Source organism: Psittacula echo, assembly GCF_963264785.1.
Source record: "Psittacula echo genome assembly, chromosome: 5".
In the NCBI taxonomy this organism is placed as follows: Eukaryota; Metazoa; Chordata; class Aves; order Psittaciformes; family Psittacidae; genus Psittacula; species Psittacula echo.
The window spans coordinates 75,503,284-75,527,835 of NC_137739.1; positions in this window are offsets into that span (position 1 = coordinate 75,503,284).

Consider the following 24,552-nt stretch of genomic DNA (forward strand, 5'->3'; position numbering starts at 1 on the left):
AAAAGCCTTTTCACTGAACGTGCCCAGTCTGATGAGGCTTTTCCAGAGATGTAACAGGGGTAAAGCTCAACAGAACCGTCAGTGCCACCTGCACTGAGGTGATAAGGCTGTTAATGAAACAGGTGAGAAGCCATCAAGCCACCTTCTTGTCCTTGCCTTGGATAAAAGCACTGCCCTCATCCTGCCCGAGAGGCTGTAGCAGAGCCTGGGGACAGCTGGTAGACACAAATGCAACATCCCCTCTGTGACTGGGGACATCCACAGGGTGCATGGCCACAGGCCAAAGCTGAAAACAGTGTTATTTTCCAGGGACCAGGCTGCTGAGATGCAACTCAGTGCTACGCCAGCCCTTGGCATAACACAAACTCATTGCGTCTGCCCCAGAAAACCCTCAGCATCTGAGTTACATATCAACAGGGGCACTGGATGGGCTTGATGCTAAGTCTTCTGGTTCTTACTTTTTCAATATATTCCCTGAATGGTATATACATTCCAGTCCACGAAATGGTCTAGGGCTGCAGGAACCAGAAGGAGTGACCACCAGAAGGAAGGGCAGCAGGAGACACACTTCTCTCCCTGCTAGTGGAAAACACCTTCTCCCTTGAAGAGCAAAATTGTGCCTACCTGATACCTCTGAGCATCTCCCTGCCCGGGCCAAACAGCTCACTGCCCAAGCTAGTTAAGCATGCATAAAGAAAGAGTCAACATGCATAACGTGCAAAAGCTGTAGCAAAACCCAACCCAGGCTTTCTGCTCCCATCCAAGAATCTTCCCTGTTCTCTTTAATGAGTTTGAAACACTGTGCTACAAATCTTAATTAAATTTGCATTTTTCAGTATTCAAATATGTTGCCAGAAAATGTTCAGCTAGGTCCTTCCATGGGAGCATAGCAAAGCTTTTCAAGTTTTTAGGACTTGCCTTCCTATTTTCATACTTAAAAGGTGCTGGAAGCCAAATACCAGGGTCATTCCTTCGTCTTTCAACAAAGATGCTCATTCTCTCACATCTAGACTCCAGGCACATAGGTTTTGCAACTTGTACATTTTTTTTTTCTCCATCATAACTGATGCGGTATTACAAAAAAATTGCTATAATTCAAAAGTTTTTGGTTTTTCACTTAACCCTTGCTTTTCTCAGCTGTCTCCTGGGTTGGCTGCACTTTTAATGCAAATTTTCTGTGATTATGCAAAAAGATCTAATTAGATTGATTGATATTGTCATATCAACAAAACCCAGACCTACTTTCAAATCCCCATGAAATATGTGTACCAGGCAGTATTATCGTTTCAGGCTTTTTCTTTGGGGACTCTGTTTTGCATTTGTTATTGTTTCTGAAACAGTGGTTGCTTCTCACACCACCTTGCTTGGAGATTGTATTTCTTTAATCAGAGCTTTCATTTGTGGTGCTAATAATGTTGAAATTTTCCAGCTGTCTTTGGTGCTGCCAAGGTAAAGGAGAGTGGTGCTCAGCTGTTTTGCTTTCAAAGAGAGCAGTGATAACTGCACTGCTATGAAACCCAAGGACAGAGACAAACGCATCCCAAATTTTCCTTGCAAATGTAGATTCTGGGGATTACACGATGAGCTCACTCCTGATTCCTGGAGAAATAAGAGCTCGCTGGTCCCCAGGTCAGATCAACAGAGCTCATAGCTGGAAAATGAAGTCTTTTTGGGTAGAAGAAGCAGGAAGCACTAGTCTTTAAGCACAAGCTCATGTGTGTCTGGTACATACCCCACACATGAGGAGCCATCAAGACAAAAGGGGAGCTTTTCTTCCCCAGCATTGCTGGGTCTGAGAGACTTCAGGTCCTTGGTTTGGGCATCAGCAGTATCTAAGTCCTTCCCAAACTGTGCTGCAGGCACTGCTGCTGCCTTCCTAGGAGGAGCTGAGCATGATCTGCACAAGGCAGATGGCCCTGCAGCCAGTCTGCACTTGGCCGCTCTTGGCCGCTCATTATCAAGCAGAGAGGCCATGCAGGCAGGAAAGGCACACAAAGCCAGGCAGAGAGACTCTTACCCCCAAAAGAAACCCTGTTGCTACTGTAAGTCTCTTATAGGTGCACACAAATCCAAAGAAGTGGAAGAGCAGCCTGAAAAGAGGGGGACTTATGAAGACAAATCCCAAGTCTCAAACAATGGTGGTTTTACCCAAGAATGAACATCACAGAAGATGTGGAAGTCAGTCATAGAATCATAGAATAGTTAGGGTTGGAAAGGAACTTAAGATCATCAAGTTCCAACCCCCCTGCCATGGGCAGGGACACCTCACACTAAAACATGTCACCCAAGGCCTCATCCAACCTGGCCTTGAGCACCTTCAGTGATGGAGCATTCACAACCTCCCTGGGCAACCCATTCCACTGCCTCACCACCTTCACAGTAAAGAACTTCCTCCTTATATCCAATCTAAACTTCCCCTGTTTAAGTTTGAACCCGTTACCCCTTGTCCTGTCACTACAGTCCCTGATGAAGAGTCCATCCCCAGCATCCTTGTAGCCCCCCTTCAGATACTGGAAGGCTGCTATGAGGTCTCCACGCTGCCTTCTCTTCTCCAGGCTGAACAGCCCCAACTTTCTCAGCCTATCTTCATACAGGAGGTGCTCCAGTCCCCTGATCATCCTCGTGGCCCTCCTCTGGACTTGTTCCAACAGTTCCATCTCCTTTTTATGTTGAGGACACCAGAACTGCACACAATACTCCAAGTGAGGTCTCCCGAGAGCAGAGTAGAGGGGCAGGATCACCTCCTTTGACCTGCTGATCACGCTCCTTTTGATGCAGCCCAGGATACAGTTGGCTTTCTGTTTGTCTTTTCAGTCCTGGCCACTCAGTAGCCCTGCCTTCCTCTCACAAGCCCTGAGTGAGGGTTTTACCCCCATCATCCAACACAACCTTAGCTATAGAGTTACAAGGTATGAGATTTGGCAGGGAGTCAAGGCTCCGACTGCAGCTCAAGTGAGAGTGATGCAAGGGAGCAGCATCCCAGAAGAAAGCAGCAATGCTCTCCAGCGGCTGTCACATTAAGCCAAGCAAAGCAAAGGACAACAGCCTCATCTCCCCCTTATCCTCTTCCTCCCCATCTCCCATGAGAGGTGGATAGCAAGCTCAGCTGTGAGATAACCTGGGAGTTGCTGAAGGGGAACCTCTCCCTGCAAAACCCCACTTGGTTAATTTTATTCTGGGGGGGGTCGGGGGGAGGAAGATTTCCAAAGCGATACAAAACCCTGTGTAACAGAAGTTGACAGTGTGTGAGAGCCACAGACCCCAGTTCCACAGGATTCCCAAGGAGTGCAGGGATGGGAGCGTGGACATGGGAGCAATGCTGGGCATGGAGACACCCATCCCCTGCAGTCATGCTGAGATTTTCCCCACTGCAGGGCAGATGCAGGAAAGGCTCCTCCAAGGGTTTCACACAGCTAATTAATGCCTGTACAGTTAAGCAGCTAAGACTGTTTTTAACTCAGTTTGCTCCACACCACTGAGCTTCAAGGAGGAAAGCAGCCAGTGTAATTTTTACAGCAGGAGACCTGTACCTCTTACAGCTGCTTCAGAGGAGACTGGTTAAACCCAGCCTATCATCTGGAGATACAGGATATGGTAATGTTGGGGTGTTTTTTTTTTTAAGGGAGAGTGCAACTGAAGAGTGACAAATGTGGGAAAAGGATCTTGTGTGTCTTCTCGCTTGTAGCACTTAGTTTGGGGCCACACAACAGGACAGAATAATAAATAACCTCATCCCATCCACCTACAAACAACCCCCTCACTTTGCTGGAGGCCTGCGTGTTCTCTCAGGACACTCCCAGGACACAGGAGTCTTCTCCTCCATTCCCAGTGCTTTTTTGTTTCCCACAGAGTTTCTCAATGGCTGTGTTTCAGCCTCTAGCTTAATTCAGTGATGATGATACCAACTTCCCACTTTCCAAAATGCAAAACGCAGCCCTTCAGACCCTACGTTGCGGTCACTGGTGCTGCACTGCAAAGAGGGGCAGAGACAGCAGATGACTTCTTTCACTGAAAGCTTTGTGCTGACAAGGGCAAGCAGACCTGGCTGCTATTCCCAGCCCTGTCACCAACACAGACCACCAACAGGAGATCCCAGATGCACTGCTGACATCCCTGTACTGTCTCTTCCCCTTCTGCAAAAGAAGTGAAAGAGATGCTAATATTGATATAACTTCTCAGAGAGGCTTGGAAACCCATAGATAGAAAGTGATTCAGCCACCATTGTGATTAATAGATTTCCCTGCTAATTCACATAAGTAGAAAGATTACCAAGAAACAAAGCAACTGCAATGCTTTGCAGTTAGCCTGAAAGCAGAGGCATGTGATAGTTGACACAAGTCTGCTTAAACAAACACCAAGTTTGTTTAAGCTGGTTCTCAGGACGCTACCTACAGCTGCAACACAAAAGTTTTCCATTCATGTAAATATTGTATTTTAACACATAAAAATTATTTATGAAGGTAAATTGTTGTTTCCGGCAATAAAAAGAAGTGCCCAGAGTGTAGGGTCCAAAATAAGTTCTCTCCTCTCTGCTGTGCTCCAAGGTGCAAGATCTGAGAGGAATGGGGCACTCATGATGTCGTTGAGTCTTTGGGACAGATAAGGGGAGGGGATTGGCCAGTGCTGATAAATGACCACTGGAGGTTAAGAGAGTAATTGCTAATTTCCAGTGAGAATAAGAAACACAGGGGCCTAAAGAAATAAGAATAAAAATATATTGCCTAGATTGGAAAGCAGCTAGTCATCTATCTGAAGAAATAAGGACAATGAAGATAAATATACTGAATAAAGAAATCATCAAGCCTTTAGGAGAGCTGATGTTTTCCCAGAACAAAGCAGGAGGAAAAACTGAAGAAAAACAGCAGATAACTTAGTTAAAAGTATCTGCGGTTTAAAGCCAAGTGTTAAAAGTATCTATTTTAAAGCCATGTTTCTTAGTACTTCTTGTTTTACTTCTTAAGACACTATTAGTTTACTCCATTTCAATGCTGAAGATCATCTAACTCTTCCTCTATTAGAAGGATGCTTCCCAGCTCATTATTACCAACACATTCTCTTGGCATATTTCTGATTGTTGTACCAGCATTGCTAATGAAGACATTAAATAAAATTGGTCCTCACTCTTGTCTTCCAGAAAATCCACCAGTAACTCCCTCCAGCCTACAACTTCCACTAACACTATTGTTTTTCATCTCTCCTCTAGGCAATTATTCATCTCCTTGGTCATATTATGGCTTTTCATTATTATCCATCCTTTCCTATTTAAGCAGTAATATCCCATCAGGTACAGTGACAACTGTCTCATTATGTTAATCCTTATGTTTAACATAAACCGTCCCCATTGAAAGCAGAGATAATAAATGTACTTTTCTTTGGCCAGTGTACAAATGACCTTTAAATTCTGCCCATCCTCTCCACTTCTTCCTTTATTCTTTTTTAAATTTCATGCACTTTTTATTTATATCAACATTCTGTGTTTAATATTCCCTATGAGACACAGCTGAGCCTGTCTTGAGGCACTCTTCATTTCTGTCTACATTTCCTGAACTCAGAGCTGCTGAATTTGATGGTCAGTTCTTTATTCATTGAAAATTTATCCTTAATCTATTTCAGAGCTGGATCTGCATTTCATAGAATCTTACAATGGTTTGAATTGGAAGGGACCTTAAAGCTCATCAGTTCCAATCCCCTGCCGTGGGCTGGGACACCTTCCAATAGACCAGGTTGCTCTAAGACCCATTTAACCTGGCCTTGAACACTGCCAGGGATGTGGCAGCCACAGCTTCTCTGGGCAACCTGAGCCAGGGCCTCGTCATCCTCACAGGGAAGAACTTCTGCCTAATATCTAATTTAAATCTTCTCTGTCAGTTCAAAGCCATTCCCCCTTGTCCTATCAAGTCCTTGTCAAAAGCCCCTCTCCAGATTTCTTGTCAGCACTTGAAGCTGCTCTAAGGTCTTTAGGGAGCCTTCTCCAGACTGAACAAGCTCAGCTTTCTCAACCTGCAGTGATATATTAATGTGATCTTGACTTATTCAAAGGTTTCTGAAAAGAGAAAAGGCAGAAAAATGTTGCCTCTAGAAAAGAGGTGATATAAAGCTGAGAGTTTCCATCAAAACAGTCTGTAAGACCTGTTTCTGAAACATAAAAAACCCCAAAAAAATAGAAAATAAAAAAAATTGCAATTCAGCTCTTCTTGTGTGGCATTTATGTGTGCTTTAATTGTGTACCAAGCGCTTTGCACTGCTGTAGATATTGAATTAGGAAAATGCTTTCATTAAAAATCCCACATGGAAAAAGCTTTTCACCTATGCAGATTTTCCTTGGTGGCAGCTGTACAACCAGCTCAGCCTCAGACCTCAAAGCTATTGCTTTTGTTGGACTTTCTCTTTAGAAAATAACAAGTTGAGCTCTTTGCAGGTAGTTAGAACATAAAATCAAAGAATATTAGTTTACCTTACAGACTCAAAGCCGGAGGGGAACATTGGGTAATTTATTCCTGCTCCCTTTACAGCAGTATTCAGGGGCTGTAGTTTTTCTTCTTTCCGGAGCCCTTTGATAAGTTGAGCTGAAGCACGCTTGCTAAAAATGTAACCACGCTTGATGTGAATACCACAGAAGATAGAGCATCTACCCAGCTTATCAGTGGTGTGTCCCAACAGCTCCTTCAGCAATAGGAGGGTACTTAAGAAGCAAAACACCACCACGTTTACCTGGAGATTCTTTATCTACTATGATTGCTCTCAGGGATGGGGAAGGTGCTCTGTGCTTTGCACGGCTCATCCTCAAAAGCTTTCATTTCTCAGAAGGCAATAGCACAGCAGCAGCACCTCTGAGGGACTGGGATGCTTACTCAGATGTGTTTGTGGTACTGTGCAGGAAAGATAATCAGGTGTGTCTCCCGCTCCTCTGATGTGCCAGGCAGGAGCATTTCCTTGAGTCCCAGACCTGCCTGGTGCCCCTTGCTCATCCTTGCAGTCAGCTGAACAGCTGCTGGCCTGCTCCTCCCTGGTGGAAATGTGTCCAGTAGCTCCAGCTGCCAGCAGATGGTCCTCCCCAGTTCCAGCAGGCAGCTTGGCCGCCCTGCATTGCTGCCAGACCACCTCTGCATCTATCATCAGACACACTCAACAACACACATTTATTCTTTAATAAAGTTCAACAAAATATTGTATTTGCTTTCTGTTTCAGTGTTTCATCTCACTGCTGACTTTTATGGCAATCTCATAAAGCTTAAAAGCTCATCTTGTAATGTAATCAAGCTAAAAAGTCATGTTATCACAACAATGTGATTGCTTATGCAATATGTTAGAGGCATTTAAAAAAAAACATATGTTCAGTCTGCTATAGAAGAGCAACAGGATGTTGTAAAGTTGATGCTGTCATAAACTATAATATTTTATTTAATTCCAAGTAAAACTCAGCTGACAAAAGCACTTTATGGTTGCCTATTAATGTGAGTAGGAGCCATGCATCATCACTAATGCAGGAAACAAATCATGTGGGCCAGCTGTTTAATAAGAAATATCTTTTGCACTGTATTTATCTCTGCCATCTAGCTGAACAGCTTTATCTTGTGTAAAGGTTCCTCCCTTGTCTTGTTTGTACTGAATATTGGATGTTACTGCTAAATGTATTAATCCTTGCTGCAGAGAATAGAAATATTTGCCTAAGTTTATCCTGGTGTCAGAATATAAACAAAATGGCTAAAACTTATATACAAAGCCCACTGAGCAAAATTCAGCATAAGCTCTCAATGAGTCACTGAGCAGCTCAGGAAGAAAGTCTCTACACCTTAAGCCAGGGGTATTCAATGTCCTGTCTGCTGTTCTCCTCCCGGTCCCACAGGTCCTCCTGGAACTGCTCCATCTGCTGCTGATGAGCCACAGCAGAAAGCAGATTGATTTTAACATCAGACGCCTCACTGCCTAATTATGACAGGAGCTGTTTTGCAGAGATGAAAACCTCGAAAAAAAAGTCCCCCATTTCCTCTTATGCAGGTCCACCTATCAAAGAAGACCTACATAGCAGTCACACTGTAACACTACTGTACTTTAAATACTAGTATATGGCATAGGACAAAGAAGAAATAAGAAGCTGAGCGAGGCCCTGGCACAGGGTGCCCAGAGAAGCTGTGGTTGTCCCACCCCTGGCAGTGTTCAAGGCCAGGTTGGATGGGGCTTTGAGCAACCTGGTCTAATGGAAGGTGTCTCTGCCTGTGGCAGGGGGTTGGAACTGGGTGAGTTTTAAGGTCCCTTCTAACCCAAACCATTCTGTGATTCTGTGATAAGTTTTGTCAATGGAAGATTTACTGATCAATAATCTTCCTACCCAATTAAGAACACAGCATCGAAGCCAAAGAACAAGCTATTTGTAAGACAACGGCAACACAGGCAATAACATGTCAGTGACACCAGCTATCTAATCAATCACTCTGATCTTCAACCCACTCATGGTCCACATCCACATTAATTAATAAAGTAGTGCCAGAGAGCAGCCTGAGCCCTGTCCCACAGTGCCCAGGTTAGCTCACTGTTGGCATGCTGGGGTGTGATGTGCAGAGCACCATGGGCAAGAGACCCTTCAGAGCCACCACGGATGACGCCACACAGTCCAGCAGGGAAAGATGCGAACTGTGGCATAACACTGCCCTCTGAAGCCAAAATACTAGCATTGGCATGTTTTACAGAGGGGATGGTTGGCATGTCTTTACTAAGCCTCATGAGAAACAGCACCAAATGGAACCCATGAGACCCCAGTCAGATTAATGACGTCAGACATGAAACAGCAGCTCCAGGCATATTCTGCCTGCCTCCTTACCTGCCTGTTTCACTGATCATGACAAAAATCAGGTGTTAGCTGGAGATACGGACCCCAGATCCAAACAAAAGCTTTCCTTGTGCCCAGGACAAACCAGGGTTTGGTCCATTCTAGGAAAATGTGTTGGGAAACAGTGGTAAGTCTTTCACATGGAGTTTAGGTTTCAGCTCACCTCTGCAGGGTGTTATTTCTCTTGCTTTGAAGAATGCTTTCTTATAATACAAAACCTCCTTATCACAGAATAATAGAAGGTTAGGGTTGGAAAGGACCTTAATATTATCTAGTTCCAACTCCCCTGCCATGGGCAGGGACACCCAAGTGTCTGTTCAACCTGACTTTGAACACTGCAAGGGATGGAGCATTTAAAACTTCTTTGGGCAACCTGTTCCAGTACCTCACCACCCTCACAGTAAGTAATTTATTCCTTATATTTAACCTGAACTCCCCCTGTTTAACTTTGAATCCATCACCTCTTGTCCTGTCACTACAGTCCTTGATGAAGAATCCCTCTCCATCATCCTTCTAGGCCCCCTTCAGATACTGGAAGGCTGCTATGAGGTCTCCACGCAGCCTTCTCTTCTCCAGCCTGAACAGCCCCAACTTTCTCAGCCTGTCTTCATACAGGAGGTGCTCCAGTCCCCTGATCATCCTCGTGGCTCTCCTCTGGATTTGTTCCAGCAGTTCCATGTCCTTTTTATGTTGAGGACATCAGAACTGTACATAACACTACAAGTGAGGTCTCACAAGAGCAGAGTAGAGGGGCAGGATTATTACTTCATCATTATTATATGATCATTATCAGTATATATTATTTATAATGTGATAACAAATTATTGAAAGATAAAAAACTGGTAAAGATACAAAAGGAAAATTATCAGGAGACTACTTGTTCATTGTCTTAACAGTTAGTTGTTCGAAGGCACAATATTCAGAGTAGGAAAAGAAGTGATTTGCATGACTGGTTGTCAGCCACCAATTTTAGAAATAGCTAAAATAAGGGAGATCAACACTGCCCAGAGCAGGCAGGGAGAGGAGCAGCCGCTGGGTGGGATCCTGGGTGGCTTCTCTAACCTTTCCTCAAACCAGAAAGCAAAGGAGGGTACAATCACTCCCTGACCCTTGGGACTGGGTTCATTAGTCTTGGTTGAAAGATACTTTAAATTAACAGAGATAATAAGTTTAAAATTTGAAGAAGGAAAAAAACCCATACTTAATGTGCAAATATCGATTATATTATGTATTGAATAATGGGCCCTGACAGCAGGCTGCAAGAAATAAGGAAATTTTTTGGTAGGGATTATTGGACTCAGTGCTTACATCCTGTACGTTCACATGTATGTGTATATAGTAATACAGAAATCCGCTTAGAGCAGGGGAAGGGCTACATTTTCAAACTGCTATGTTTTACAAGAACGCAAATGTACATTCCTACATCAGTGGAAGCAGAGAAGCATTTGCAATGCAAAAAGGAAACTGATGTGCACCTTGGTCTGGGGCACGTGTTAGCCCAATCTTCTCACCGAAATGTCTATTTGAGGCATCAGTGTTACCACCACCCCAAGCCAGCAAAGAACAAATACTCACAGAGTATTTCTGATAAATATATGTGGGGAGTCAGGAGGACCCTGCGCGCTGATACCCCCAGTAGAAAGTCATAAAGACTCTTCAGCTGAAACACCCAACAACAGCAGCTCTTAGAGAAGCTTGTGCAGGACTGTCCCCAGGAAAGGAGACAAGAAGAACATGGACTCTCCGTGACACCTTTTCCTGCAGCAAAAAATAACAAACCACGGAATAGGAACAGAAAACATTTTATTAAGCAGCTAATTTTGCCACAGAATTCAACATGATACATGATGTGATCAGTGACTCACAAGTATGATATACTATGAAAATAGCATTCTGTGCTAGAGGCATGCATATATAAAGAGAGGAGCAAAGCCTGTTTTAGAGCAGGAGGAGGTAGGACGAGGACGGGCTGTGCCAGAGCAGCTGCAAATGATGGAGGAGGATGCTCCACCAGTCGTCTTTACAGATTCCCCATGTTTGCGATAAGTAGAAGCACTTCTGCTCACAGTTTTTCTTGCAGCACAGAGTAGCGAATGGATTTCTGCTTGCCTTCCTGTAGTCTCCTTCCTGACTGGCATCCTTGGTCAGAGCTGTGCAGGTTCTGAATCCTCTGCCTGAGGCTGTGCACATACATACACACAGCTGTAATGCGGCAGCCTATACAGCAGGAAAAGAGGAGCGTGAGGGTTGAGCTCGAGGGACTTGTGCTCATAGGCTATATGAGTTTTTTTTATATATGTTTCTATACTTGACTCAAGCCCTCCCTTGCTATGGTTCCTCAGAAATGTTTAACAGTTGCTGAAGCAAAGCTGACCAGTGTATAGGGATCAGGAGCAACCTCTGAGAGCTGGTTGTGTCAAAGGCACTGCCAGAAGAATGAAGCTGGGAGATGCCTTTGGAGCAGTGGGTGAGGTCTCTGTTGTCAGCTGAGCCAGAAATGAGGAACTGTGTCCTGGGGCATGCATGGGCTGCTTGCCCCTGATGGGAGGTGAAAGGGGAGCTGATGCTTACACTCACCTGTCAGAAACAGCTAGGCTCAAAGAAATCAAGCTGGCAACTTCTATCTCTCCTTATAGACTGAAAAGCTAGCTGCACTAGCTAGAGCTAGTTGCTCTGTCCTCTTCTGTGCCACTGCAGCAGGGGAGCATCAGATTTTGAGATGTAAATCCAACCTGTGGATGTTACTAGCAAAACCTGGTGAGATTCATGCACATCTAAATTGGAAGTAGTCTACAGAGGCACTCAGAGGAAAACACATCATCTCTCCTCCCAGTGCTAGGTTGACTCAGTACTCATGGCACATACAATTTCTCCAACCAGCATACCAGAAATAACCATGGGCTAACCCAGAAATAAACCAGGAGCTAAAAGGAGTGGCTGCCTCTCTACCTCAGAGCCTGATCTTTCAACTTAAGCTGTGTAATCTGAACACAACAATGTTCATTCATTATTCTTCATGATACGATGCATAATGCAGTACCAAAGTGTCTTCAGCAGGCTGTAACAGAGAAAAGCAGATGGAAGCCAGAGATGTGCTAATTAAGCTCGATAATAGAAATGTTAATTAAAAAACCCTGAAGAGGAAAGGACATTCTGTAATCTCCTGGTGCTGTTGAGTGATGCAAAACTGTCCAGCTGGAAGAAACAAAGACTTGTAAGAATCAGCTAGGCAGTACTGCCAGGGACGGGCATTGCTCTGAGCTTTGAACCCCTAGCCCTCCCCAGAGAAGGACTGGGGCAGGAGGCAGCATCAATCCCAGGGAGTAAAAGCAGCTGTGCTTAGGGACACTGGGAAAGAAAGCCACCACTGTGGCTCAAGCATATCCCTACATCTTCCTCCTCTCTCTGTGCCACCAGCGCCATCCTTCAACCATGCCACAGCCTGGGAACTGCTCCTGGGGATGTGCTTTGGGGTGGTAGGGTAGGAGGTTTTGGGGGGGACACTAATGTTTGGTGATGCTCTGATTCCTGCCACCAAGACAATCCAGGTCCTGATTCTCACCCCAGGAAAAGAAAATTAAGAAGGTTAAAGCTGAATAAGCTAGCACATTATTACTGGTTTTAAAATTAGAGGGAAACCGTAAAGCAACAGTTCTGAGCCTCTGCTAATTGCAGGAATATGTTACTTCTCAGGTGACTAAGCACTGCTCTTGCTGAGTATGGCACTTGAAAGTTATCTAACCTGAACGGAAGTCAAAGTCCTGCTGTGTGGAAACTTCTTCGTTGCTTTTCTGCTCAGACAGTGCAGCCAAGGTCCCATGAGATGTTCCCATCCCTGCCACTTGCCCTCTCCTCTAAAGGCAGCTCCTTCAGCCATGCTCTGCTTACACAGTGGCCCCAGCACAGCTCACTCTACTCACCCCCCTCAATGATGCTCAGACAGGTTCCAGCTTTCAAAAGGTGCTAGACTGTGGTAAGGCTCTGAAATTCTTTCACTCCTGACATTTCATCCAAGGCTCCAGTTTTCTTTTAAGGAATTGTAAAAATATTTCAGAAAAACAAACCCAAGGCACTTTTGAGCCCACTTTGTTCCCAGGGTGCAGTCTGCCTGAGGCTGGCCCAGCATGCTGTGGTCCCCAGATGGAAGGAGCCTTATGCAGTCTTTCAGCCATGTTCCTCTCTCCAAATATAGGCAAGGTGCCTTGCAGGAGGAGACCTTAATGGAACACAAACCAGTGAATGCAACCAGTGGACGCAGTGGTGCCAGTGTGACAACAGTGTGCAATGTTGCAATAGGCCCCACAAAAGCTGTGGTCATAACAGGACCTGTCTGAATGCACCAAAAACCTCCATAGCCAGTCCTCTCTCATTTCCGCACTCTGGTGTTACAGATGTAGAAAGGAGACATTATTTGTTATGACCTAAATCCACTGAAAGCACAGCTGCAGCCAGCCATGATGCAGGTTTGGAGGCAGGAGATTGATGACATTCACTGGACAAATTACTAATCTGGGTGCAGGGCACCTTGGTTATCATGCTTATTAGCTAAAGCTGAGCGCAGAGTCATTTGAGAGGCTTATCAATTAGCAGGGACAAAAGATATTTCAAAGATCATCTATAATTTGTCTGTGAGCTGGATTAAATCAGGGAGGAGAAATTAGCCAAGTCAGCAACTTCCTGTGTCACTTCAGTGCCTCTCCAAGATGAATATTGAGACCTTTCCTGGGCTGCTTCAAGAAAAGTTCATCTGAAACACCACTTAATGAAACCGTATTTTCAACAGGAAGGTACTTATCAGGATAACCCTTTGATTCTGTAAAAAGCTGCTTGTGATAATTACAGGAAATTAAAACGTTGTGCCTCTGCTGGTGGAGAGATCCCATTTGCACAGCTGGGAAAGGGATGCTTTGGTCACACTGCTCACACGTGGGTTGCTCTGGGTGTGGAGCCGTCAGCTCCTGAGCTATGCCTCCACCTCAGCGGCTGCTGCAGAGTTGGTGCAGGAGTGGTGTGTACTCCTTCTACCTCAAAGTCCAGCTCTGCCTCATTTAGTAATTTAATGCTGCATTGACAATGAGAAAACTCACACTTTTTGAGTAGGAAAGTGGTGGGGTAGATAGTGCAGAGGGCACAGCTCCCTCTAAATACCCAGGTGTGGTATGATTTCAAGCTTTATAGCCTCCTTTTTCCATGTTTTCTCTTTCCTTTCTGCTTCATCTTCCTTCAAGCCACACCAGTAGTACACCAGAAACTCCCTTGCTTGACCAATGGACCATCTTTCTTCAAGCCATTGTCAGCAGTACACTGTACACTAGATACTCCCTTGCCTGAAGAAGGACACAGCAGCATAGATTGAGGCCATGTTCACTCTTCTTCACTGCCTATCCTCTGCCTCACCTTTACTACTCCTGCCGCTGTTCAGCTGCACCACTGCTCCTCTGCCTGCTCAGTATCACTGTCCTGATCACCCTTTGCTTCCCATCCCATTTTGCTCATGCAGGTGAGAGATTGAGGAGTCACTGACATGTTCAGAAGATCACGTCCAGCCTTTCCCTCCTCGCCCCTCTTTCACCCTGTCTAAGCATCAGAGATGCTTCATGAGTCTGTCAAGAACGTGCAGTGTGTTATGCACTGTGGGAAAAAAAAATTACAGTGCCTGAAGGAACACAGATAACACAACCCATACAACTTCCTTCAATTAATTCTCGTACAGCTTTTAAAAAAGCATCCAATTTTGATTTTATAAATTTCCAGTGATGGAAAATCCATTACAACTCCTGTTAAGATCTCTAGTACTTCATTATCTGCAATGATTTCTTCCTTCTGATCTGAACTTGTCTTGTTTCAGTCACCACATCACATTAGGCATTTATCTTTGTATTGTTAGCAGACCTACACTTATGTAGGTATTACTTGGGGCAAGGAGCAGGTTATTTCTCAGCTCTCTCTTGAAATAACCACCCTTTCCTTAAGAGAAATAACTCAGACTCTCTTTTCCAGTGTCTTTCCTGACTTTATGATATCAAAGCTAGACATCATGTACCAGTAACAGCACTGCTTAGCACAAGGTAATGTAACTTCATCCAATTGCTTCTCAGATGCTTTATTATTTTGTAGAAAAATATTCTCCTTACTTTCTGGTTCTAGTCAATGGAAGACTTCTCCTTAGTGAGAAAATATCCACTGATAATAATGGTTTTAAATTATATTTAGGAACTAATTAATATTTCTTTCTCTGTTATTGTCATGATAACATTCTCAGTCATAGTGAGAAAATACAGCCATTCCTACACCAGTTCCACTTACTTCAGACCACAGAGTGTCCTTCACATACAAATAAAGTGATCTTCTTTCCATGAAGTGTAGGAGAAGATTTTGGACTACACCTCTGAGCTGCAGGGGTAGTCTGAAGTTCTGCCAGGGCTCTACCAGTTTGCCCTGCATGCTGCAAAGTTACTGTTTTACTCTTCCTCACTATTTTCCCTTCTCTTTATGCAAATAGTATTCTGGATGTTTCTGCCAGCCAAGCACGCTCTGTTGGTCAGAGGCATGCCCTCACTCAGAAGGTATCATTTCTGTGGTGTGGTTTGACTTCCATTAAGACAACAGATGCATTTACCTGTGGCTGAATGGAAAGCATGCAAAATATAGCTTTAGAAGAGACCACTGGGATGAGTTTCACTAAGTGGAGAAAATCTGGACTGATCAGGAGTAAAAACCCCAGCTGACTTGATTTACTGAAGGATGAGCAATTCAAAGCAAGGCAGCTGTGCTGCTATCTGCTTTCTGCCATGGACTGTACTGCCTCCACCAGGCATCATGAAGGAGCAGAGGATGCTCAGTCTCATCCGGACACCAGGCACCTATGATGTGCCCTCTGGGGTATCAGAGGTTACAAACGACCCAACTTCTGTCATTAGGGCACATGTACACCCACAATGTGCAAGTAGATATGGGTTGACAGCAGAAGATAGAAAAAAAATCCAGCACACCCCATGCTCTGTCTTCTCTCCATCAGTGTCTCAGTGAGCATTGATGCTGCTGCCTGCTTAGCCAGATCTCCATGGCGACCGTCCAGGATCAAATTTGTTAATGGCAGAGATAAGCTGGAGAATACTTTGGAAATTCTTATAAAATCATTACTGCTATTCCAGTTTGCTTCATTTCACAATGTAAAAACATCTTCCTGCTTGTGCAGGAATTACACAAGAACACATTGCAAAGTGTTTGGTTTGTGGCTTGGCTGATTTCCCCATAACAAACCTGAATGAGTACAAAAAATACAGAGTGCTTACAGGCACAAGAAATTGAAATTATATTTAGGTCATTACAAAAAGCCTTGATTAACTCACCTTAAGAAGGGTGCATATTAGAATGAAAATATGTCTTTTCCTTAACTGCCTGTATTTACTCACTAAACAGGCTATTTTTCATGCCACATACTATTATAAGTGCAATAAGTTGTTTAAAATTTTTGTTATTGTTTGTCTTATAGTTCTCAGAAAAGCAGACTCCAGCATGCTCCATAACATGTGTGGCTTTTGTGCTTGCAACCCATGGAGACAGAAGCTGATACTTGCTGACACATGCTTATCTCTTGACCCTGCAACCATCTCCTTGCTGGACAGACTCTTTTGATTGCTGAGATCAGATGACCTGTCACTTGCCACATCTGTCTGCAAGTACAAAGCTGTAGAAACTGTTTGGCTTCTATTTTCCAAATATTGCTGCTTGAAGCATCCAAGCCATAGAATTTTCCTTCATAACTCCTTTGCCTGCTGGGTAGTTGCGCCCTCCCAAGGGCTGGTGACCTTTCCTCAAGCAGATGAGATCACACCTTGCTTTGGTGCCCTGTGCCATTAATTCATCTAAGTCCCCTTCTCTTACGCATGTGAAGTGAAACCCAGCAGCCCCAGAGCAGACAAATCTGAAATCAATTTTCTATTTACTGGTGCTTTGCTTAGTTTGATTTTTACTTTGCCGAGGCATTTGAGAATCAGCTATTTTCTCCACCTTTGGAAAAGTTACTGGGAAGTGACAGTGCAGGACAAGAGCAGCAGCGCATGCCAGTGCCAGTGCCAGAGCTGTGGAGAAGGGTGCCTTCTGTCAGCAAGGTGGCCGCACGCCTATCTTCCAAGTCAAGCCTCTGCAAACTCCAAAACCCCGCAAGTTATTTGAAGAAGAAATTAAATATCTGCAGTTTTGGGAAGGGCCGTAAACTGATGTTCTGAATTCAGTGCTGTGGAAGGAGAATGAGGCTTGTCTCAAGCTCACACACATCAACTTTGTGCTTCATATTGTGGAAGCAACATCAGAAGAGGAAAAATCTCAATGACCATAATAATAGCGGCCGTGGGATGTCTCCAGAGCTTGCTTAAGCTGACACCTGAGGCTGAGCTGCCCTTGTTCTGGAGCAGTGATGGACAGGGATGCTCCCCAGGGTCCAGCTGCAGCGTACAGACTGTCCCACCAAAATACAGTGTGGTTAGCAAACAGCAACAGTTCCGGGCTAAGAAAGAAAGCTGACAACTGCTGCAAGCCTTGCGCAATCAGGATGGGTCCTTCCACGGGGTGTGGGGGACATGTGATGCTTTATCTGCTCCAGAACAGCTCCAGGGCTGGAATATTAATTCCTGGGAGAAAAAGTACTGCTGAGGTATTTTTTGCTGTCACAGCAAAAAAGAGATTAGAAGTGTGCAGTGCTATAACATGCTGAACAGAAAGCAAGGTTTAAGGCTGCAAGTGGTCTTTCTACTGTTTCCCCCCTCCTCCTCCCCATAGAGAGTCTTAAATTCTGTGACATACAGGCTAGAAATAAGAGTAACACTAGGGTGGTACCAGCTTACTAACAACACAGCAAGCTAGACAACAATTAATTGCTTTGAGCACATTTCTTATGAATTTTAGAGGGTGTAAAAGGGAGAACTTTTCTCTTTTTAGGTTTCCTTTCAGTGCTTTCATATCTGGACTCACCTTTTTGCTCAGAAGATTCCCCACATCCAATGGGATAAGCCACGCGTGCTGAGGAATAGAAAGTGTGCCCAGGCTTAGCTGCCTGTGGAAAAGAAATGTTATTAAATTGTTCTCTTTCTTCTCCCTTTGTAGTCCGCTGATCCTGAAAATGAAGATGATTGCTGGCTTATTGAAGCTTGTACATCCCGGGCTGCTGTAAAGGAAATTGCCTCCTTGATCCAGGACATGTGAGCCTGAGCAGATAAAAGGGGTTGGTGAGCAGTGGGTCAGAAAAGGCAATCCACCGCTGTTTACTGGGCTTCTGCAGCCTTCTAAAACTTGGCTCTGACTTAAAAGAAATCCTTATTTAACATTTGCAGTTAACTTCAGCGGATCTCTGTTCCCTTCCTCTAAGCTGGGGAAGAAGTCACAAAATATTTTTCCACCAAAAAATTGTGTGCAGAAGATGTGATTGCAGAACTGGCCTGATTTCTACAACCCACATGTTCCTCTTGCCCGTAGGTGCTGCAGCGTTGAGGGATTCTCAGAGAGGGGTTCTTGGGATTTTTCCTTACTGTATAATTTCTTTGCCTTAGAAGAAGAAATTTAGTACCTATAACTAAGAGAAAAATAGCAAGCAGGAGAGGTATTCATCATTTGTGCATCACACTGCTTTAAAACTCATTCTTTTCTCATTCACAGTAAATAACCTGCAAAATTATGTGAAAATAAAATCCCATCACAATAAAAATGGCTTTTTAGAGAGTTGGCAGAGACAATTTCAAAGCAAAAAAAGCAGAACACTGGGAAATAACTCAATATTCAAGATACCAGACTATCTTCATCAACCTGTATTACTAGATCAACTTGTCAATGGAAAATCTTGAGATACTGGGCTGGGGTTTTTTTGCAGCAGTGCTATAACTTAGTTATTAAAATTTTTCTGCAAATAAAGTGGCACACATAGACAAATCAGAACCTTCTTTCAAAACATTTGCTCAGGGATTTAATTTTAATGTTGAATAACTTATGACATTTATTATCAGGTCATTGAATGACAAGTTTAAACTTCAGTTAAACATTCAGTCTTTTCATATGGCACTTTCACTGTGTGTGTACAGCAAAGAATATTTATTTTTCAAAGAATAAAGTTCATGTATGGGAAAATAAGCACAGGAAGAAGAAAGTGTAATATGGAAGAGCACTGAGTATATTTTAGATGTACTGTAAGATACATTTGAGAATAGTTACTCACTAAAATATTGTCTCCAGGAAAATTTGTTAACTTGGAGCATATAGGGTAATTATGATGTATTATAATTTCCCTAGGCCCCCATGACCGTCATGGTAAATGCCCAGTCAGTCATCTGTGCAAAGATATAGGACCCATCAAGAACATTTAATGTATTCCAATAGGATCATATCACATGAATGTTTTCATAAACAGCTAAACTTCATCTTAAAATGATACATCCCTTTTTTTCCTCTTTTCCTGTTGGGAACTATTCTATAATTTATTTTTCTGAATGCCAGAAACTTTCTTCTACTTTCCAGCCTAAACTTATCCATGGAAATTTTAAATTCACTTGTCCTTGTGCCAGCAGCGTCCTTCCAGATAAATGTTTCACTTCCCTCCTGGTGTCCAGCCCTCAATGTATTTCTCAGAGGTAATCATACACCCTTTAAGTTCCTGCTTTGGTCATCTAATCAAGCCTTCCTTTTAGCCTCATACCAAGGGAAAAGTTCTTCATCTGAACTTGTTTTAGAGTTAATTTTTACTGGACATGAATAGGATACTTCGGCTCAGAGCCCAACCTCCTCCTAGCTCAGGACCTGGGACCATGTTTTCTTCCACTCTTACATGACTCCACTCCTCGCCTGCCCTGGTTTAGCAGTTTTTGATGGTCTGCACCTACCCTGCAAAACAGAGCCCAGCACCCTCCGATATCCATCTGCTGTTGTGCAAACAAGCAAATAAGTAAATAACTGAGGAGGGAACAAGCTGTCCTTGCTCACACCAAGCTCATTACTTCTGAGAGCAGATTGTGCCTCTCCAAGGCTCCTTCCTTTCACTTCCAACGAAACAAGCTGAAGTTTTCTGTGTTATCTGCGAATACATGTGCATATAAACCAAAATAAGTACAAGGAGCCTGGCTGAGAGTATTTAAAATAGTAATCTGTAAGCATTTTACTGAAGAAAGCCTATGAATAAAGCCCATACCATCTCACAGTGGAAAAAAAGGTATTATCATTGAAAATAAACCTCATCAGCTGACAAGCTCCTAGAGGCACTCGCTGAGAAAAACAGCCTCAGCATCAAGGATTAACACAGACACGGAGACCCCAGAAAAGGACACACTTTGAATTAGAGGTGGCATTTCACCTGTCAGCTTTCGCAAGGGAACGCAGAACAATGAAGTAATCCAAGCTTCAGTTTCAAGTTTGCTCTGATTCTCTTTGCCTTTAAAAAAGGCTTCAAGCAGTTAATATGTATGTCACATGCACCAGTTACCTTACAGTGCATCACTGGTGAGCACACTGACAATGTGATGTGCCACGCGCTGTCCTGCACAGCCAAACAAGCTGGTGTCCCCTGAGGATGCAGGCTGGCAAATTTGGCAATGGCGAGCAGGACGTGGCATCCCCAGTCCCGCCAGAGGGACCTGGCTGCAGAGGAGAGATGTGGACAGGTAAGGTGGCTTCTTCTAAGTACACAAGGTCTCTCTTCAGTGTTACTGTCATGGCAACATCATTCAGGGGTGCTCAATGAAAGAAGCAGTGGAATAAGTAGCTGACTCCTTTCTTCCACTGTCTTTCATCTGAAGAGCTTAAAAAAAGCTTGGGGATGTTAATTATCCTTCCCAACCGTGGGAGGCTGATAGGGATCAGCTCTTCATTTCAGATGCACCAGATAGTGGCTGCTGCTCACCCAGAGCCCCGCAGGACAGCCAGGAGTCAAGGCAGGAGCCCTGGTGCCAAATTCAGACTCTTATCATCAGACAACTCATTAAAACATGCAGTTACGTCTATAAGGTGAATAAAAATACAGCTTAAGAGTGGTGCGCCAGTTCTGTGATGACTACCCCAGGTGTCATGATCTAGACAACCTGTCCTCAGACACCAACCCATTTTCCTGTGTTTCTGACCACAGGGGTTTGCTGGCCCCTGGGGAGGTCAGAGCAACAGAAAGCTGCCCGAACTACACCACCACGGTCAGTTATATATAAAATGGTCTCTTATCACCAGTCTCTGGCATGCTGCTTCCTTCAGGATATGCTGCACAAGTAGGAAGAGAATAAAGTAGATTTTCTTTTTATACCACAGGGATTCAAAGCAGTTGGAACAAGTCAAGAGAAAAATAAATCAGTATCCTCCGTACAGAGAAAGGAGGACATATCACAGCCCTCTTGCAGCAATGATGGATTAATGGGTTTTTTTAGCTTGCAAGAATCAATCTTATCACAAAATGCATCTGTAACACAACTTGAAATACCCACCACATTATAATGCAGTGTGTAGTTTAAAGCAATGTATACTCTAAAATATGAAATAATAGGAAAAACACTTTCAACACCTGCATGGCCAGAATGCCACTCAACACAGGAGCCGCTGCATCCCCTACACATTGATAAGACTCCTCCATGCCATCACCTTGCCCAGCACTCACCTGTTTTCTTGTCCAGTAAATTAATTTTTCTCAGGTCTCTGCCCCTGGATCTCATCCAACCCATCCCCATTGTGCCTGCAGCACTCCACCTCCATTGCCCCAGCACAGACAGACAGCACACCATGTGTTTGGTGATGTCTTCAAGAAAAAACAGCCCTTCTTTGGATGCCAAACACTGTTGACCCTTCAGACCTCACACCCTAGGGTGAACCATTGCCCCTGACATTTCTGCCTTGCCTGCAACTGCTTTGGTAATCTCCACTGACATCGCTGCAACAAAGCAACCAGGAAATCACGTTAAAACTGGGTTTGCCGCTCTCCCACACCCCTGGCTGGTCATTTGGAGGCCAGCACCAGTTTCTTAATGGTGTGCAGCCACCACCACTGTGCCCAGCATCCTAGGAGCACCCCAAGCACTGCTCACACATTTTCCTACCCCTGCAGCTGTATCAGCAGCTACTACAGACAGCAGAAGGAGTAACAGGTTTCAAGGCCATGGATCACCCTGAAGCCATCTGAAACGTTTCTGGAAGTGTCTGCAGCCAGCTGGGCTGGCATGGGTCCTCCTCCACCTCAGTGAAGCACTTAAAAATTGCTTCTTCAGTTTCCACACAGTAGAGCTTTTTTCCTCATGAGGATGCCATGAAAAAAAAAATCTGGTTTATGTCTGTAAAGTGCTTTAAAGATGGAAATTGCCAAGTATCATAATTTGTATTACTTAATCACTCCAGGACTGAAATTTAAATTAAACCAGGTTTATCGTTCAGCTTTACACTTTATATAGTGTTTTAAACACTTTATATAATATTTAATAACCTTGATGTGTTTTCTTCTAAGCTTTCTTCAGTTTATCCACTACCTGCCCACCCGCCAACCCACCTGAGAACAGGAGCTGGTGTCCTTCCCCACCTGGGCCCTGCAGTCTCATCATGCTGCCGATTCTGCTCCACCACAGAAGTTTGATGAGGTGTAACAAGTAAAGGTGGATCAAAACAATCAGCAGGTTTTCATCATCTTTAAAGCTGCTAGAAAGCTCATCAGCAGAGCAGATGCTGTGTTTGATCTGCAAACTGGTGTAATCTGCACACTGGTGGCCAGGGCGCATCGCGGGAAGCAGACCTGCCACAGGATTGCTGTGCACATCTGTGTTTGTTGTTTGATTCCCTCAATGAAGAAGGAAAATATGGTACAGGCAGTGGCAGAAACATCGCTTTGCCAGGGCGAGTGTTGCTGTGCTGCAGCCACATCCATCAGGGACAAAAGCTGTGACACCAGCTGTGAATAGTGAGGGCATATTTTATTAATATAGTTCACATATTAGTTAGTGTCACAGCGTCTAGAAGAGGTACTAGGCAGGGGTGGCTTTGTGGAGAGGCTGCCCACTGCCTGCAGCCCTTCCTCCGGCTGCTTCAGCACCCTGCTCACCCCATGACACCCTGACACCAACACCAGACAATACCAGTGTGCAGCCAGCTGCTCCCCATCACAGAGCTTCACTGGCAGCACCAGCCACGCATGTGTCAGCACATCTTCTGTAAAATTGATCTTGACTAGCACAGAGAAACAAGTGGAGATAGTGTCTACCAAAGCCCCATCTTCATTCCACATGGTAGAGATAACTCTGCTGTCAAAGTGGTGTGTCATGTCCTAGGGTGTCGTCTTGGGTTTTTCAGGAACAGTGCCTACAAATGGTAAAACTGTGTGTTACTGGGCTTAAACACACACAGTTCGTGATCATGCACAAATTCAGGGATGGGTGTCCACCATGCTGCATGCCCAGCTGCAAGTGCAGCACCTGCCAGCTGCACGGCTGCTGAGGTACTGCTTGTCCCAGGTCTTGTTGAACTAAGCCCAGTTCACATGCCACATCTCCATGGCTTCCACACAGACTGCATGGACACAGCATGCCATGAGGGTGCTCATGGCTTTTGGATGTCTTGGAATGCAAAACAGGACCAAGAGAGTCATGCAGCAGCCAACTGTAAGCAGCACGCTCATCTTCTTCTCATCAGGTATTTAGGGCTAACCCCATTGTGCCCAGTGGCCTCAACTATCTGTCTAAACCTGTGTGACTCAGACTGGAGAAGGCATTCACGCATTTCTTGTAATGTGCACTCCAAGGCCTACAAAGACTGGTGCCTGTAATTGAAACCTTCACAGGAACAGACACAAGTACCCAAGCTTCAGGACCTAGAGAAGCTCAGCTTCAACTCAATGCTGAAGACCAACATAATAATGCCAATCAGGAAAAAAAAAGAGATTATATGCTCCAAGCAGGTTATTGACAGTACATAACACAGCCAGAAATGATGCAATTAAAAAAAAAAAAAAAAAGAAAACAAAAGAAAATACTGATTGCTGTGCATTAAGGTAAGTCCCCACTGAAGCTGCACTCCATTTCAGACAAAAGCACTATGGGAAACAGAGTACATAATCATTTTAATTGCACAAGAGTGGCAGGCAAGTAGGCAAGTATGTAAGTAGGCAAGTGGGAAGTCATCTCTTTCACTGATGACATTTCACTATTTCTTCCTGCTATACCAATTGATCTAATAAATAAAAAAAAAAAAAAATAGAACAGAGAGATCTAATTAAAAAGGAATGGCCTGAATTGAATTCTGCAGAATAAGGAATGGTCTGAATTGAATTCTGCAGAATAAGGAATGGACAGCAGCTTCATTCCTGCCACTCCAAGCAATGATGCTTAAGTAGTGCGCCTAAACCACATAATTAGTGCATGAAGCCAAAATCACTGCAATAGGGAGAAAACCTATAGTATGTGGGGAATGAACTTAGGAGGCAGAAATGCATTTCCAACTTCAACAGTAAACACAGCTCTTAGCCTGTCACGCAGGAGAATTCAAGCTCCTCTTACCTGCAAATAAAAACCCATTAGAGGGAGGATCAACAGCAAAACATTCCTTTCTTAAAAAATACTCAGCTGAGTTGCTAACCTCTTAGCTGCATCAGAGAGCAGGCAGCCAGCCAAGGAACATGAGGCCTGGGCAAAGGGAAAAGAAACCAAAGCTGCAAGACCTGACCCAGACCACTGTGAAAAGGGGAAGGAGTTTCTGCAGCCAGCTGCAAGCTACACTGAGACCTTTCC